This window comes from Arvicola amphibius, chromosome 10 (assembly GCF_903992535.2).
Source record: "Arvicola amphibius chromosome 10, mArvAmp1.2, whole genome shotgun sequence".
NCBI classification, from domain to species: Eukaryota; Metazoa; Chordata; class Mammalia; order Rodentia; family Cricetidae; genus Arvicola; species Arvicola amphibius.
This window is the reverse complement of record NC_052056.1, coordinates 81,474,573-81,491,672: the sequence shown is the minus strand read 5'-3', so window position 1 is coordinate 81,491,672 and position 17,100 is coordinate 81,474,573.

The following is a 17,100-nucleotide window of genomic DNA, read 5'->3' as shown; positions in this document are numbered from 1 at the left end:
AACTCTTAAAGGCGCAGGGGACCCTTTCCCTATCTAGGAGGACAAAAAAAAAAAAAAAAAAAAAAAGCCGGAGGCCACGCCTCCATGCCCCGCCCCTAGCTGTCCTCTTTCCCCCTCCGGGCTGGCCGGGGAGTCGGGGGACCAGAAAGCCAAGCCTCGCCCCTCCCAGTGTCCGGGTTCAGGGAGGTATTGGCTCTCTCTCCAACGAAGTCTGGCCCCAGCCCCTGCCCCGCCTCCGCCTCCGCCACGCCCGGAGCTCGGGAATCGCCCCGAGGCCTCACTGCGGGCGAGGAGGGCACTCCACGTGGTGAGTAGGGGTGGAGCTCTTGCCCCCCCCCTCCGGTCTGCTTTCTCCCTCCGTACCCGGAACTGCGTCCTAAAAAGCCTTCCTGATCTTGTGGAGCGTTAAGACTACCGTTCCCATTTTGTTGATGCGAAGATTGAGTCGCCTGAACTCTCAGGGATGCTCCTAAGGGACACCTAAGGGATGTTCCGACGAGACAGACCAGGAGCATGGAGTCCTCCCATCCTTCGCGGCGGGAACAGGCTCTCCGTAATTAAGGCATGTACCCTGGGCATCACCACTCCTGTAGAGTACAGTCCTGCTCCAGCAGGGGCCCAGCTGTCTGCCTCCAGACCCAGCAACTTCAGCTACAAATCAAAATACTTAGCTATTGTTTGGAAGTTTGGCCCAGCAACCAAATTCCAAAAGGGGAAGTTCTGAGCTTTCTTCACTGCAATTCCTATGTCCCAGAAAGTTGTATCAACCTAAAAATAGCAATGAGCCAGTCATGGTAAGGCATGCGCATGCTTGCAATCCCAACAGGAGGGAAGCAGAGACAGGAGGATAAGAAGTTTCCGAAATCCTTGGTTAGCTTAGACTGCAGGAGACCCTTCCTCAAAAAATAAAATAATTATTTTTTAATAAAGAAGTCTAGTGAGATAACTCAGCAGGTAAAGGCACTTGGTGCCAAGTCTGACCCTAGATCCATCCCGGGACCCACATGATAGAAAAGGACTCCAGCAAACTCCTCTGGCCGCCATACTGTGGCATCCGTGTCTCCCACGATAAATAAATAAATGATTTTTTTTTTTTTTTTTTGAGACAGGATCCCTACGTAGTCCTTATGTGGACCAGGCTGGCCTTTAAACTCAAAAATCCTCCAGCCTCTGCCTCACGAATTTTTTTTTTTTTTTTTTTTAATAAAAAATAAGGTCTGTAATCCTAGCACTTAGGAGGATCAATCCGAATTCAAGGACAAGCTCCAGGACAGCCAGGACTAAGTAGAGAGACACCCACCTTTAAAAAAGTGAAAGATGTGGGACGTGGTGGCGGTCACCTTTAACCCCAGCAGTCGGGAAGCAGAGGCAGGTAGATTTCTGAATTCGAGGCCAGACTGGTCTACAGAATGAGTTCTAGGACAGCCGGAAACAAACAGAGAAACTGTCTCAAGAAAAAAAAAAAGTGGAAGAGAAGCTGGGAGATTATAAGAGAGAAGAGAACGGGGTGTCTATTTTATGTAACAGGGAAGCTACATTGACGTAATCTCCATGGCCTGAACAAGACTTACAAAATGGCAGCACCAGTTAACATCCCAACATGGATGGAAGAAATCTCACAGGACCCCTCTCCTAAACTGAGAGCTACAGGCTATGAATGGCTGCTGAGAGAGGGAAGATCAGTCTTCTCCAGGGAGAAGATAAAAGCAACACTACATGGACTCAGCAGGCTATTTTTATGTATGCACATGTGTGTGCCTGCATGTTTAAAAATAATAATTAACAAAGAAGAGATCATGTTTCAGAGGGAGTGAGAAGATGGGAGGGGCTGGAGGGAGGGAGGGGAGCGCAGATGAAGGAAATGCGGTCCTCGGGCCTGAAGTTGTATCTGAAAGTGTAAACGGCATCACAGTGGTGCCTCCCTCTAGTCCCAGCACTCGGGAGGCAGAGACATGTAGATCCGTGTGAGTTCAAGGCCAGCCTGGTCTATAGAGTGAGTTCCAGGACAACTGGGGCCATACAGAGAAGCCCTGTCTCAAAAAATCAAAAAACAAAAATACCCATAGGCATAAAATTTTGGGACTGGAGAAGTTGTTCAGTGGTTAAGAGCACTGGCTGCTCTTCCAAAGGTTCTGCATTCAATTCCCAGCAGCCACATAGTAATTCACAACCATGTATAATGGGACCCAATGACCTCTTCTGGCCTGCAGACATTCATGCAGACAGAGCCCTTAGAAAGAAAGAAAGGAAGGGAGGAAGGATGGGAGGGAGGGAGGAAGGAAAAAGAAAGAGAGGAAGGGAAGGAGGGGAAGGAGGGAGGAAGAAGCAAATGACAAAAACAAAATCCCGGAAACAGTAATATAGTTATGGCTGGCACAGGTAGTCCCCTGGCTACTAGGAACACTGAGGCAAAGTGCAAGACTAGCCTAGGTGTCAGGTAGAGTGGCACATGCCTTTAATTCCAGCACTTGAGAAGCTTTGGAGTTTGGGGACAGCCTGATGTATATAGTGAGTTTTAGGATAGTCAGAGCTACATAGTGAGACCCTGTCTCAAATAAATAAATGATTCAATGTTTTTCTTTGCTTTTGAGACAAGGTTTCTCTGTGTAGCCCTGGCTGTCCTGGAACTCACTCTGTAGACCAGGCTGGCTTCGAATTCACAGAGATCTGCCTGCCTCTGCCTCCCAAGGGCTGGTATGAAAAGCATGTGCTACCACTGCCTGGCCGACTATAGTGACCAGGTCTCTCAGGGTATTTATAGCTGGGATGAACACTGTGACCAAAACAGCTTGAGGAGTTTATTTCAGTTTACAGTTTCACAGCACAGCCCATCACGGAGGGAAGGAAGTCAGGGCAGGAACTCACACAGGGCAGGAACCTGGAGGCAGGGGCTGACACAGAGGCCATGGAGAAGTGTTCTTACCGGCTTGGTCTCTCCAGGCATGCTCAGTGCTGCTTACAGCACTCAGGACCACCCACCCAGGGATGGCACCACCCACAGTGAGCTGGACCATCCCCCATGATTTGTCAATCAAGAAAATGCACCACAGGCCCCTCTAGCAGGAGCATTTTCATAGTCGAGGCTCTCTCTTCCAAAATGACTCTAGTCTGTGCCAAGCTGACATAAAACTAGCCCAGACACCAGGCTAGTCTTGAACTCCTGGTCCACAGATGATCCTCCTGCCTCAGCATCTTAGCAGGTGGGGACTAGCTATGTCAGTCATGTTAGTTTGCTTGCTTTGCTTTACATTTCTAAAAATAATTTCATACGTAAATCCACAGGCACCTGTACTCATGTGCACACACCCACACGCAGACACCCACATGCACATAACTAAACACAATATGGACAAAGCTCTAAGGAAGGGGTGTCCTAAGGACACGTGTGCAAGGGATGCTGCATCACCACAGGCAAAAATGCTGCTTTGAGGGAGGAAAAAAAGAAGAAAAGCATCGACTCCTCATTTTGGCGCATCAGAGAACTAAGAGCAAGATGAAAGCCTAGCGTCTCTGCCTCCATTACTTTTGTGTCTGCTTGACTCTGCAGAGGCACGTTAATCTCTCAAGAGGTGTCGGTCTACCTAACCTTCCTCTTCAAGGCTGAAGACACAAAAATAAATCATTTTCCTTCCTAAATGGCAGTCACCTTGTGTAGTGTGGAGCTGCGGGCTGCGTTCCTGCCGCCCGGCTCCAGGCCACCTGGCTAGCTTAAAACCCGAAATAACAACACACAAACTGTATTCATTTAAGCACGGCCTGGCCCATTAGTTTCAGCCTCTTACTCACATCTTGATTAACCCTTATCTAATAATCTGTGTAGCACCACAAAGTGGTGCCTTACCAGGAAGATTCTAGCGTACATCCATCTTGGGCCAGAGCTTCATTGCGTCTGATCTGGTGGCTGGCTTCGTGGCGACTGTCTCAGAGCGGAGAGGAATGACAATTGCCCGAGGCATCTGCCTCACTTCCAGCATCCTGCTCTGTCTACTCCACCCACCTATGTTTTGACCTATCAGGCCACGCAGTTTCCCCATTAATTAACCAATGAAATCATCAGATAGATAGAAGACACACCTACATCAACCTTGGGTTCCAGAACAAAGCCTCCAGGGACAGCATCTTCCCTGTACCTACTCCAAACCATCAAAATAGTATAGGATGGGGAGGCTCCTCCAAACCATCAAAATCGTGTCAGATGGGGAGGCTCCACCCAGGACCAGGTCTTCTTCCTGGTTCCCGCTGGTGTTGGCAGTTGTAACATCCTCTTCTGACCTCCTGACAGAACCTGAACTGAGATAGACGATGCTCAAGCCACACTTTGCACGGGACTATTAGGGCAGAGCTTTTGTCCCCTGCTTCGATTATTCTATCTGGAGCTCAGATACAGGTTACAGAGGTGGCTCCGCAGTTTAAAGCACTTGTCTTGCAGAGGGTCTGGGTTTGATTCCCAGCACCCACACAGTGGCTCATGACTACCCCTGACATGTCAGTGTTAAACCATAATCTTACTGCTAGGCAGTGGTGGCTCACACCTTAAATCCCAGCACTTAGGAGGCAGAGGCAGTCAGATCTCTGAATTGGAAGCCAGCCTGGTCTACAGATCAAGTTCCAGGACAGACAAGGCTATGTAGAAAGACCCTGTCTCATAAATAAATAAATAAATAAATAAATAAATAAGTAAGCAAACAAATAAATACAACCACATAAAAAAAACACAACTTTTCTTTTATTGTCCCCAAGATCATATGTTGACATCACAGTATAAAACAATACAACCTTAAAAGTCACACTCTTTAAAAGTTTAATAATTGATCTGGGCAGTGGTAGTACATTCCTTTAATCCCAGCACTCGGGAGGCAGAGGCAGGTGGATTTCTGTGAGTTCAAGGCCAAACCTGGTCTACAGAGCAAGTTTCAGGACAGGCTCCAAAGCTACAGAGAAGCCCTGTCTCGAAAAAACAAAAAACAAAACAAAAAATGTTTAATAATTGATTGGTAAGTCCAAATTTTCTATGCAAGCCCCAAAGTCTCCAAGCTGTGGGCTGCTGTTATAAAACAAAACAAGCCAGGCGGTGGTGGCGCACGCCTTTAATTCCAGAACTCGAGAGGCAGAGGCAGGCGGATCTCTGTGAGTTCGAGACCAGCCTGGTCTACAAGAGCTAGTTCCAGGACAGGCTCCAAAGCCATAGAGAAACCCTGTCTCGAAAAACCAAAACCAAACCAAAACACAACAAAACAAAAAACAAACAACAACAACAAAAACTAAAACTAAACTAAATATTTTCTTATTCCAATAGGACAAGGACACAGTTACAATCATATCAAAGCAAAACCAAAACTACAACAGTATAAAAATGTCAGTGTCTGACATTTGGGCCCGATGATCCTCAGTGCTCCAGAAGGCTTGGCCAGTCCCCCTTCTCCAGCTCTGCTGATGAGGACAGCAGCTTGTCTCCTAGGCGCAGGCTGGCTCCCACTGTGTCAGGTCCAAAGGAAACTCCATTTCCCCAAATTCTGGGAACTAGACAAAAGCCAGCCTTGCTCGGGAACTTGTGAAGCTGTAGCCTCTCTACCAAAAGCAGCCATTTTCCTTATCCTTGGCTGAAGGGACAAATCGCATCTGTGGTGCCTGTTAGCGCATACACACTGCCCCCTCAGCCGCCTCAGCATCACAAGTACCTGTTACACATCTCAGGCCCTCACATCCTCAGCTCTTCTCCAGTACCCTAAACTCCAGGACTCAGACTCTGTTCAGTCCATTACTTTCCCTGCTCTGGACCCTTCCAGATGCCTCTGGCTTTTCTCCCTCATATCTACAATAACAAGCTTCTCCTCGAGCACACATGGAGCCATCATGCCAGGTTATATGCCGCTGTTGTTGGCGTCATTCCACAGTCCTGGCATCTCCAGTATCCCGAGGTCTCCACTAAGACAGAGACTTTTCCTTCACCAATGGCTTCTTCACGGCCTCTCCAACCATGTCACATGGTGCCAAGCCTCACATCCTCTCCACGACCCCTTCAACTTCAGCTTCCTTGCTGCCAAAGACATTATTATGATTTGGAAGACCCTGATACATTACCACGCTCGACTGCCAGTTTGAGATGTAGCGTTGGTCCCTTTGGCCCACAGCTTCTGTGTTCGGAACTTCAAGAAATACTTCACAGATTTCACTTCCATGAGGCTGGTTTTCTTTAATTACAAGCTGATTTTTCAGCCCCAGCAAACCTGTATCCATTGCTCCAGTAAAACAAACAATTTCACACTCTCACAGATTCTTAAAAATATCACACGAACAGTTCTGATCGAGTCTTTGCTTCCCTCTGAAACTTCACAAGCCAGGCCTCCATGGTCCCCATTTCTCTGAGCATTACCCAACTTCCCACAGTGGCTCACTGACCTCTGAGCACTCAACGACCTTTCTAATCTAAAACTCCAAAACCTCCACCTTCCTCTCATGAAATAGTCCAAGGCACAAAAGCCACAAGGTTAGGTCCAGCGCAGCGATGGTCTGTGTTCTCTGCACTGGTTTCTGTTCCAGCTCCTGTTGCTGTGAAAAACACTCATGAAAAGCAGCTCGGGGAGGAAAGGGCTTATTTGGCTTAAAGATTACATACAGTCCCTCATCAGGGAACGCTGAGGCACAAGCCTGAAGGCAGGGGCTGAAACAGAGGCAATGGAGGGACAGCGTTTACTGGCTTGCTTCCCCTGGCTTTTTTGTTGTTGTTGTTTTTGATTTTGTTTTTGAGACAGGGTTTCTCTGTGTAGTCCTGGCTGTTCTGGAACCCATTCAGAACCCATTCTATAGACCAGGCTGGCCTCAAACTCACAGAGGTCCACTTGCCTCGATTCCTGAATGCTAGGACTGAAGAGATATGTCACCACTGCCCCACTGAGATACCTTTCTTTTTTTCTTAAGATTTATTTATTATTTATACAACATTCTGCCTCCATGTATGCCCGCCCGCCAGAGGAGGGCGCCAGATCTCATTACAGATGGTTGTGAGCCACCATGTGGTTGCTGGGAATTGAACTCAGGACCTCTGGAAGAGCACAGTGTTCTTAACCACCGAGCCATCTCTCCAGCCCTCAGATACCTTTCTAATACAGCCCAGGTCTGTGTGCCTAGGGATGACACCTCCCACCGTGGGCTGGATCCTCCAACTTCAGTTAGCAGTCCAGAAAATGCCCTACAGACATTCCCACAGGCAATCTGATAGAGACAATTCCTCAACAGACATTCCTTCTTTACAAGTGTGTGGAGATGACAACCAAGATTAGCTATTACTAGCAGGAGCTTTCTTAACTGCTGAGCCATTTCTCCAGCTCCTCAATTTGTTTTTTCAAGACAGAGATTTGGTGTTGGAAAGAGAGACGGTTCAGCAACTAAGAGCACTGGCTGCTCTTCTAAAGGGTCTGGGTTCAATTCCAGGCACCCACAGTGGTTCACAACTGTCTGTACCTCCAGTTCCCGGAGCTCTGGTATCCTCTTCTGAACTCCACAGGTAACAAGCACACATGGGGTATACATGCAGACAAAACATTCAAACACATAAAACAAAAGAAATAAATCTTTCAAAAGGGGTCTCAAAAAACAAGAAGGGTCTCATGTAAAGGAGGCTGGTCTTGAACCTCTGGTCTCCCGCAGTTCCGGAGTGCTGGGGCTACAGGTACCACCTTGTATATGCTTTGCAGTAGCTTTCTAAACTTAACACTATCAGGTCCAAAGGAAACACCATTTCCCCAAATTCCAAACAGCAGAAGCTACAAATTAGCTCCCCAAAGCTCATGCTGGCCTTCAGGTTCCCTCAGTACCACAAGTACCAGTTCGATTTCACAATCATGTAGCATCCTAGCCCTTCTCACCTCCCCTTCTTCTCTAAACTCCCCCGGCTACTCCTCCTTATAACCCTGTCGTGCTCTCTCTGTCTCCTTCCACCTCACCGCTCCTTCTGTCTCCCGTCTCCCTGTGTCTCTCCCTCTCTCCATGCTTCCCCTTCTCTCTCTCTCCCCATGTTCCTTTATCCCTCCTCCCGCTCTGCTCCTGTTTTTCTCATGGCCAGGTCCAGTTTCCCTCCTTCTCTCTATGTTCCCCCTTCTTTCCCTCTCTCTATGTTCCTCTATCCACCCACCCCCCTTTTCTACACTGCTCCTGTTATTCTCATGGCCAGGCCGTCTTTGGGCCATGTTCAGCCTATTTTTTCTCTGTCTTTCCAAATGCTTCTGTCTGTTCTCTATCTTATATCTACAATAAAAACCATCCCTTTAACCTCACATACCATGGCGTGATCACATCATCTGTCAGTTTTTATAAGAATGATGAGGTACAACTTCATTTTCCCCCTTTTTCTTTTTGTTTGTTTTTGAGACAGGGTCTCACTAATCGCCCTGACTGACTGACCCAGAACACACTATGTAGACCAGGCTGCTCTCAGACTTACAGAGGTCCACTTGCCTCTGCCTCCCATGCGCCCATGTGCTGAGATTCTCTAATCACTCTTGGCCTCCTTTCTTGCATTGATCCTTCTTGTGAGATGAGTCTTGCTACATAGCCCAAGCTGACCTAGGAACTCAATCTTTCTTTTTTTAATGTTTATTTATTTTATTTTATGTGCATTGATGTTTTGACTGCATGTATGTCTGTGTAAGTGTGTCAGATCCCCTGGAACTGGAGTTACAGGCAGGTGTAAGCTGCCATGTGGATGCTGGGAATTGAACCCGGGTCCTCTGGAAGAGCAGCCAGTGCCCTTAACCCCTGAGTCATCTCTCCCATCCCTGGAACTCACTCCTCACCAGGCTGTTTTCACACTAGCCTCAAACTCACAGAGACTCCCCCAGCCTATGCACTACATGCAGCTATATTACTTTGTATCTGGACTTTCTTTGGGTCACCAACAAGTTTCCAAATAAAGACATGGAATCTTATTATTAATTATGAATTCTCAGCTTTAGCTTAGACTTGTCCCATTAGCTCTTTTAATTTAACCTGTTTCTGTTCATCTATGTTTTGTCTTGGGGCTTTTTACCTTTCTTTCGATCTGTATGCCCTACTTTCCTGCTTACTCCGTGTCTGTCTGGATGGCCCCTGGTGTTTCCTTTCTTCTTCCTTTGAGTCTAAATTCCTCCTCCTACTTACTCCCCCTATCTGGGAATTCTGCCTATACTTCTTCCCTCACTACTGGCTGTTCAGCTTTTTATTAGACCTTTTATTTTTTATTAGGCGCCTTATGCAGGCAAGGTAAAATAGTAACACATCTTTACATAGTTAAATGCAACACATCTTTACATAGTTAAACAAATATTCTGCAACATAAACAAATGCAACACATCTTTGCACAGTTAAACATCCTGCAACATCATTTGATAAGTGTGGGGATATGGTTCAGTGGTAGAGAGCACTCATCTAATAAACACAAAGTCCTAGGTTCAATCCCCAATACAAATACATATATATACACATACATACATACACGCATACATACATACAATTCTCAGCCTGGCATTTATTTGCAATCCTAGTACTCAGGAGGTTAAGGATTGCCATGTGTTTGTGGTCAGCCCAGGCAACATAGTTACTTCCAAACCAGTTGGTCTACAGAAACCCTACACCCGGCATCGTGGTGGCACATGCATGTCATCATGACACTTGGGAGACAGAGGCAGGAGGATTAGGAATTCAAGGCCATTGTATGAGATAGTGTCTCAACAACAAACGGAAGGAAAGGTTTGTCTGGGCTCATGGTTTGAAGGGATACAGTCCATCATGGCGGGAAGGTCTGATGGGGGAGCATGAGGAGGGTCACGTTGCCTCTGAAGTCAGCAAACAGCAATACTCAGTTCATCTTTTCTTTTTTTCTCTTGTTCAGTCTGGGTGCTCAGTCATGAGATGGTGCCACCCACATTCATAATGGTTCTCTCACCTTCTCTTAAACTTCTCCAAACTTCCCTCTCACAGACAGCCAGAGATGTGTGCTTCTAGAAGATTCCAAGTATAGTTAGGTTGGCAGTGAAGACTGACTCTCACACCCCATTCCTAGTCTCTTGCTTTCTTTTCTCTCTGGTGTCTCCAATTCCAGAGACCCCTTGGGAACATGAGAGAAGACTGGTCACCTTCTCCTGGGAATTGCACTTTGTGGCACTTGAGTGGTGTTCCTCTGCCTTGTGAAATTCACCTCTTTTCTTCTTTTTCTCTCTTTAAACATTGTTTATTCTATTGCATGTGTGGGTGTGCAAGTGCCCAGGCACCTGCATGGGGATCAGGGGAGAACTTGGAGTCATTTCTCTCCTTCCAACATGCGGGGTCTGGGGACTGAGCTCAGTTTGACAGACTTAGATGACTAGAAGTGCCTTAACCCACTGAACTATCTCGAGGAACCAAATTGCCTTCTCTCTCTCTCTCTCTCTCTCTCTCTCTCTCTCTCTCTCTCTTTCCTTTTTTTAAGATTTACTTAGAGGAGGGGGAGGGTGAGTGAGGGAGCAGGAGGGAAATGGGAGGAAGGGAGGAAGTGGAAATTTTGAATGGTATTATTTATAAAGCAATAAAAAAGTAAAAAAGAAGAAGACTGGAACAAGGGGAAAGAAAGACTTACTTAGTTATTTCTGTGTCTATGTGGGTACATGCACACAAGTGCATATGTCCACAAAGGCCCTGGCACTAGAGTTACAGAAGTTTGTGGACTGCCATGTAGGTGCTGGAAATTGAATCCAGGTCCTCTGCAAGAGCAGCCAGTGCTCTAATCCTCTTGGAGTCATGACTCCAGCCCCCTCTCCTCCTTTTTTCCCCCTGTTTTTATTTTGCTCTCACTATTTAGTCCTGGCTTCCCTGTAACTTGCTATGAAGACTCACAGAGATTCACCTACTTCTGCTTCCCAGGGGTTGGGATTAAAAGCATGGGCCACTATGCCCAGCCAGTATATGCACTTAACTGCTGAGCCGACTCTCTGGCCCTTTCTGTGGGCTATTTTTGGTGAATTTTGTGGCAAGGTACCAAATCATTATTTTTATAGACAGATGTTGGATTATTTCAGCATCACTTATTAGGTATTCACAATCAGCATCAACACTATCAGCATTATCCAGGTTCCTGGTTTTTAGGGGACATTTTGATCCTTCATCTGCTGGATGAACCCCTATAACCTAACAACCAGGGGGCTTCTTGCAGTTCTTTATGGGCAGAGGATTTGTTTTTGGTTCTTTACTTCTCTCTCTTCCTGAAATCCCGGTAGCAAACCATGAAAGGGCAGGGGTGGCCTTGTGGTCTGGCAACATCCCTTAAAAAATAAACAAGCGAAGAAACTGAAAGGCAGCCTTTGCCTCTGGGGACCACTCGGAGAAAGAGTTCAGGGCCGGTGCATCCGCTGCGCGTGCCTGGGCAGCTCGGGCCGAGGCAGGTCGGATACACTAAGCCAAACAGGATCCCCTGCACCTCAGGTGTCACCTCTGGCCAGAGAGACACTGGCACCTTTGCAAGCCTGCTCGCTCCTGATCTTAGGAGGACCCAGGAGAAGCCTGTGGTGGAGTACCCTCGACAATTTACATATCTTCCCATCTCCTCATTGTCTGTTCCCTCACACAAGACTCTGGGGGCTGGGGTGAGAGCAAATGTCACTCCAGTCTTAGATTAGTAAATAAAGCATGGTGGGTAAAGGCAGCACGGGTGCCTGTGGGTTTGGGCTCGTGTATTTCTTTCTAGTTTTATGAAAAATGAATATCCAGGGCTGGAGAGACAGCTCAACAGTTAAGAACATGTGTCTCAACAGAGGACCTGGGTTCTGTTCCCAGCACCCACAAAGCAACTAATAACAGCCTGTAACTCCAGTCCCAGAATATCTAAGCCCTCTACGGCCTCTGTGGGCACCAGGCAGGCACACAGTACACCTACGTAGGAGAAGACAAAGTACTCAGACACATAAAATAGAAATAAAAATGTTATTTTGAAACAAGGTTTTATATGTCTGAGGCTGACCCCCAACTTGCTGTACAACTGAAGATAACATTGCACTCCTGATTATCTTGCCTTATCTCTCACGTGCTAGGATTGCAGGTTATTAGAAAGAGTCTTCAGACCTCTTATCCCAGCACTCGAGAGCCAGAGGCGGGCAGACCTTTGTGAGTCTGAGGCCTGCCTAGTCTACAGAGAGAGTTCCAGGACAGCTAGGGTTGTTACATAGAGAAACCCTGTCTTGGGGGGAGGTATGGAGTGTCTTCATCACAGATTTAAAATCTTGGGAACCCTGATCCCATCTACATCATTCATAAATATGGACAACACTTCAAGTTTGTTCCAAAAGCTCCAACTGAAAGTGAGATGCTGTCCACAGCCGTCAGTCCCCACTCCAGAGAGGCTGTGAGCAGGGCTATCAATCACTGCACCTCCTAGAAATTAAAGCTTAATTCTTTTTTCCCCCCAGACAGAGTTTCTCTGTGTAGCTCTGGCAGTCCTGAAACTTGCTCTTGTAGGCCAGGCTGACCTCAAACTCAGAAACCCGACCGCCTTTGCCTCCTGAGTGCTGGGGTTAAAGGCATGTGCCACCACCGCCCAACTTAATTCTTACATTGAACCAGAAGGATACGGCTTTCCTTAGGTAGCGCTCCTAGTGGGTTTTCCACACACTCAAGATCAGTGACACTGAATCCTCTGTCCCATTGGCCTTTTAAAGTCGTGCCTATTTCCCTCACTCTCTTTCATGACCAAACTGATTAAAATTTTTCTTTGAAGATAACGTGATACTGAGACATAGCCAGTCAAACCTGACTGCACCAGATCACACACGATTGGAGTTCCAGTGCCAACAGCTGATAGGGGTTCATGACCCAGACTACAAAAAGTTAGAGTAGAAAGGAATTCAAGTTCTGTCACTTGAAGGGGACAGGGGACAGGGCAGGCATAGGAAGAATCCACCGGCTGAGGTCGTAGGTTACCCACTGTGGGTACTCATTCCACCGTGACCCCGCAGACTTCAAAACAGGCTATAGATCCATCAGCAAGGCATTGAAATGACATAAAATAGAAGGCCTCTAACTCACCAGGGCTCTTCATGTGGCTGCAAACCTCAGCCCAAGGGCTCACAGGAAGCAGGAAATCCTTGTTTTTATTTTTCTTGAGACAAGATCTTCTATAGGCCAGGCTGGCCTCCAACTTTTGATGTAGTCAAGTATGACCATGATTTCTTAATCCTCCTGCCTCAGCTTTCCCCCACTGCTGGGATTATAGGCATATCCCACTACTCCCAACTTATTATAATATTATTATTTTCAACTCCAATGTTTCTCCAGGAGAACGTGGTTTTGCCTAAGGGCTAGCAAACTTCCATAATAGGCCAGCAGATATTTTCAGCATTGCAAATCAGAGTCTGCTGCGATGACTGAGCTCCACAACTATCGGTGAAAGCAGGCAGGCAGGGGAATGAGTATGGCTATGGTCTAGTCAAACTGTATTTACAAAAAACAGGGGGTGGGCTGGATTTCCTAGCTTCTTTCTAGTAGATGACAGGCCAGATTTCAACATCTCCTTACTGAGCCCCTGTAGGAGCCGGTTCAGTTATGTCCCTGGCCTCGGTTTCCCTTGCCGTATAGTGGAGCAGCTGAGTCTCTATCCTAAACTGTCATTCAAGGTTGCAAAGAGGTCAGATGAGCTCATCGCTGAGGGCGCCCTAAGGGAGAACTGAGCAGAGTGAGGGCCTCTTGAGGTTCATTGATGCAAAGCAGATTGTTTTCCTCCACGGTCTGGAGAGAGAAAGGTTTGTCCTCAAGCCAAATCACATCCATGGGTACCAGTATTCCAGGGGGTACCCCAGAGGAAGACAGCATCCAAGGCTTGGCACTGCAGCCTCACCTTGCTTCCTGGGGGCCCGGTGAGTAAGCAAATGAAGACCAGAGGGCAGTAGCAGAACGGGTCTCCAGTAGGCTGTTCTGACAATCTCTTTGAGGGCATGCTTTCCTGAGCCCAGTGCCTAGGGCTGGAATGTTATCTGAGCTGAGTCTTGTGTAGTCCGGTGTTTCTACTCTGCTCAGCCCTGGAACCTTCTTTTTTTTTTTAATATTTATTTATTTATTATGGATACAATATTCTGTCTGTGTGTATGCCTGCTGGCCAGAAGAGGGCACCAGACCTCATTACAGATGGTTGTGAGCCACCATGTGGTTGCTGGGAATTGAACTCAGGACCTTTGGAAGAGCAGGCAATGCTCTTAACCTCTGAGCCATCTCTCCAGCCCCCCTGGAACCTTCTTTTCTTGCTTCCTGGAAGCTACATTTATCTCACAAGGGCTGGCTCAGGCTATGCACTGGGTGAGGGACAGTGGTTGAGCAAGCCCAACATCAGGCATCCTGGAAGCTGTCCTCTGACCCCCCCCCATACAAGCTATGGCATACGCACCCCCCCCACACACAAAATAAATATAATGTAGTTTTTAAAAAATTAGTAGCAGACCCTACCTAGCAGAGTGGTGGTGGCACACTCCTTTTAATCCCAGCTCTAGGGAGGCAGATTCAGGGCTGATCTCTGGGAGTTGAAGGCCAGCCTGGTCTACAGAGCAAGTTCCAGGACAGCCTTCAAAGCTACATAGAGAAACCTTGTCTCTAAACCCACCCACCCTCCTCTCAAAAAAGAAAAACAAAACAAAACCCAATTAGTAGCAGCTCTCTCATTTTCCCCGTTTTACTAATGAGAAAGCTTAAGAGACTCGCCTGAGGGAGTTCACACAGCACCGGAGTGCAGAAGCATCTAGAAGAGGCTGTATATATGGTTCGAATTAGGATCTGCTATTCTGTTTATATTCTTGTCCCCAGCTGTGAAACTTCCAAGTCCTTGTCACACGGGAGCTCTAAACGGGGTTTGATTTAGAGCAGGGGCAGACACTCCCTCCGTTGTCTTTGCTTGTAGACTTAGCAGAGAGAACTCCAAGTTGGAGGGCTCGGTGAAGACTGGAGTCAATAGGCACTCTGAGCCCTGGGACGAAGACTCACACAAACTGGCCTTACCCTTCCAGGGCATTTATTGGATTATAGAACCAACAGGTTGGAGAGAGGCAACTGGGGTTCTCTCCCAAATGCTGCGCTCAGGAGGCACAACCTCAGTCTCTCAACAACTTTATGTTGGCTTCAGTCAAATTTAAAAACCTGTACCCTGGCTCCAGTAGCCATTGCACCAGTCAGTGCTCAGGAAATTCCCAGGGCTGGCTCTCATTGGATCTCTTTAGGTTTATGCATCCATCCCTCAACCAATAGTTGTAGTCTAGAGGAGGGATTATGTCAACTGGACAGCCCAGGCAAACCATTAGAAAAACAGCGATGAAGGTCGACCCCTAGTGGACGCACTGAGGAATGCAACTGGACAACGTAGTTACTGTGTTGAGCCTTGAAGTTAAAGTTGGCCTGTAGAATCTACAACCCGCCCTCAAATCTACCACTGATCTCCATAAGTCACTGTTGGCTAACTTGAACTTTTTTTTTTTTTGGTCTGCTTTCCTCAGCCACTAACCCCTCCCTGCTATTATTTAGCAGCAATATTGGCTGTTTTCAGCTCACCCGGGGATACACAAGACATTCTTAACAATGTCCCAGGTCCCTTCTGCCCTGCCTCCACCGCTGGTGTAGCCTTTTCAGTCCATGCTGTTTAGTGTCAACACTGTCCCTTGTCAAGCAGAGCCTGGACTCAGAAACCACCAGCCTCCTTCCAGTTAACAGGGGAAAGTGGGGGGTCTTAGTTCCCTTCCTGGGGTTCCTCCATTCTCCTAGGAGCTTCGTGACCCCTGCCTTCAGAACACACACATCCCCTTGACCCAGACTGGGCAGCTTTCTTAGGGCTCTGGCTCACTGTTCTGCCGAGTGCAAGTCATAGCTGCCTAGGGCCCGACACACAGATGGGGCTCAACAAAAGCCGGCTCTGCGCATGACTTCTCAATAAGGGGAGACATCAGGAAAAGCATCTCCAGAGCCATGGAGAAAGTGAGGCAGAACAGAGACAGGGACTGGAGAGTAGAGGCACGGGGAGGAGAGAGAGGGCAAGATTCTCGGAGAGAGCATGGGAGCGATGTGGATCCAAGGAGAGCGAGCAGGCCAGGAACAATGCTTGGTGCACCAGCTGTGCCAGTGGATTCAGCTTTATCCCCCCTGCCCCCTCCCCCGTTAAGTAAACAAAGTCCCTGTGATTTGTGTTTTGTACAGCTGAACCTTCCCTAGTGGGAGTTGATTTAGCTGAGCGACTGACAGGTTCTGGTAAGAACCTGGGTACACAGAGACGAGGACTGGAGCGGGAAGGACAGGCAGTTCGTTAGCTACAAGAAAACATTCATCTTCCCAGACCTCTTGGACAAACTTCCTACGCTCACCACCCGGGACCAGAGCCAAGTTTCGGCTGGAAGAAGTGAGATTGCACAGGCCGGAAAAAGCCCATGAGGGACTGCCGAGAACAAGCCAGACGGTTCTGTTTTGAGCCTGACCACCAGTGAGTAGAAGCCCAGGTACGGTCAGGACGAGGCTACAGCTGTGTCCCCACGATAAGCCAATGAGTCTCTCCTATAGGCTAGATCCCCCTACAGCGGAGGAAGCAGCAGTAATCTCCATGAGGGAACACAGATCTGGAAGGAGGGGGAAGTTTTGTTGTTTTTCGAGACAGGCTTTCTCTGTGTAGCTTTGGAGCCTGTCCTGAAACTCACTCTGTAGACCAGGCTGGCCTCGACCTCAGAGTGCCTCTGCCTCCTCAATGCTGGGATTAAAGGCGTGTGCCACCACCACCCAGCTGGAATTTTTTTTTTTTTTTTTTTTTTTTTTTTTTTGCCAGGCATGGTGGTACACATACCTACGAACAGACCTCTAACCCCAACACTTCAGAGGCCGAGGCAGGAGGATCACAACTTCTAAACCAATTTAGGCTACATAGCAAGACCCTGCTTTAAAGCAAAAACAAGACCTGAAGTGTGGAGACCCCTTGCGATCCAAAGGAGAACAGTGCAAGGCTAGTCCTGGCTGGAGAGCAAACCCTTGTCTTAAAAATCCTAAAGCAAAACAAAATGAACCCCAAAACAAAAACGCAAAGACCAGGAGACCCACCCCCTGAAAAACAGTGTATTTGTTTTATATTTATTTATTATGTATACA